This window comes from Triticum aestivum, chromosome 4A, assembly GCF_018294505.1.
Source record: "Triticum aestivum cultivar Chinese Spring chromosome 4A, IWGSC CS RefSeq v2.1, whole genome shotgun sequence".
Classification (NCBI taxonomy): Eukaryota; Viridiplantae; Streptophyta; class Magnoliopsida; order Poales; family Poaceae; genus Triticum; species Triticum aestivum.
This window is the reverse complement of record NC_057803.1, coordinates 268,055,793-268,057,973: the sequence shown is the minus strand read 5'-3', so window position 1 is coordinate 268,057,973 and position 2,181 is coordinate 268,055,793.

The following is a 2,181-nucleotide window of genomic DNA, read 5'->3' as shown; positions in this document are numbered from 1 at the left end:
CTTCCGGTCATATGATTAGTGGCTCCATTATCGAGCAACCATGATCCCCCACCTGAAGCAAACACCTACAAGAGATCAATGCTTGGTTTTAGGTACCCATTTTGTAATGGGTCCTTTGATGTTAGTGACAAGGGTCTTAGGAACCCAAATAGACCATTCAATATACTCATGAGGAGAACCAACAAATTTGGCATAAACATGCCCATCACTAGCACGGCACAATACATAGGAAGGGTTAAAGTCGTCGGCTTTGTTGGAAGGGGTGGCATTGCCTTTCTTGACACCACCACCCTTCACATTGTTCTTCTTCTCCTCAGAAGCACCCTCTCCCTCCTTCACAAAGGTTTGATTGAGAGGGGGAGGTAGTTTGGTCTTGTAATTCTTCTTCTTGTTCTTGGGCATGGGTGCAAACCCAATCCCTTCCTTGGCCACAACTTCCTTTTGATTGCTCAAAAGGTCGTTGAGGTTCTTCTCACCTTGAATGCATGACACAAGGCCTTTCTCAAGTTGCTCCTTCAACTTAGCATTCTCCTCAACAAGATGCACATGCTCACAACAAGGGTTAGTAGCATTTGCATTATCAATGAACACCATATGAGTAAAGGTGGCTTTCTCCTTGGTTAGCTTCCCTTGGAGTTGATCACGAGACTCCTTGAGGCTAGCATGAACACTTTTCAAGGCCTTGTGAGCCTTGTCAAGTACATCGAACTCCTCCTTGAGTCTAGCAAGATCAACCCCAAGTTTGGCCTTCTCGGAATTTAGCACACGAGATACAACAAGAGCATGATCAAGATCTTTCTTTAATTTAGCATGATCATCGTTGTGTGACTCCTCAAGAGCCAAACGAAGACCACGCTCTTCTTCAAGAGCATTGGAAAGATCCAAAATCTCATCGGCATAGTCACGACTATGCCCCTCCATCTTAGAGATGGTATCTTCGTGAGCCTCGATCATGTCATTGGCTTCACCAAGTTGTTCCAAGAGAGCAACGAAGTGCTTCTTGGGTTTACCTTTGAGTTTGTTCGTAAAAGACTCAAACTCATTCTCCTCCACACTAGACCTCTCATGTTCATCAATGCAATCCGTCAAAGAGGGATTATTAATGATGGTGGTTTTGATGTTGGGGGTTACCTTGTTGGTGGCTTTAGCCATGAGGCACTTGGCAGTGATGTTCTCATTAGGTGAGTCGAAGAGAGAAGCCTGTGGAGTTGTTGCAATGGAAATGGAGGCCATGGCGACCGACTCGCCATCTTCATCATCATCATCCTCATTGTACTCTTCTTGTACCACCAACGGCTTGGGAGGAGTCTTCTTGGTGAAGTTGCTCTTGTTAGAGAAAGACTTGGCCTTGTCCTTTCGGATGAGCTTGCCACCATTGTCTTCCCTTTTATCATTAGGGCATTCCGCAACAAAATGGCTCACATTGCCACAATTATAGAAAGTCCTCACACGTTGCTTGGCCTTCGTGCCACTTGAGTTGCTATTGTTGAAGTTGGGCCTTGTGTTCTTCTTGCTCCAAAATTGCCTTGAAGCAAGAGCCATGTGTTCATGATAAGCATACTTTGTATCTTCGGGGTTGCTTTCTTCTTCTTCCTCTTCTTCTTCTTATTCTTCAACACAAACCTTGGACTTCAATGCAAGGTTGGGCTTCTTTGCCCTTTTAGAGTGTAGCACCACATTGTCGGCGATCTTGTCCAAGATGCTCATAGCCACAAACTCATCCAACACTTCACTTGAGGACAAAGTGTGGAAGTCCGGCCTTTGACGAATGACGGAGGACATGGCATTGTGGTAAGGCATCATTGCCTTGAGGACTTTGTACTTGATCCAATTGTCATCCATGTCCTTGCTTCCACGATCTCGGAGTGAAACCGCGAGTTTGGTTACTCTCCGATAAATCTCACGAGGTTCTTCATCCTCTTTCATTGCAAACTCGTCGGCTTCATCTTGCACCACTTCATAGTTGGAGCGTTGAATGCTTGCGCTTCCCCGGTAGAAGGAAACAACTTGGTGCCATGCATCTTTGGCGATGGCGTAGGGCCAGAGGTGAGGAAGATCTTCGGGTGGAATTGCATCTTGGATGATGAAGAGAGCATTCTCATTGAATTGATTATCCGCGGCTTCTCTAGAAGTGAAGTTGATTCGGTCATGCGGATAGAAACCTTCTTTAATGATTCTCCA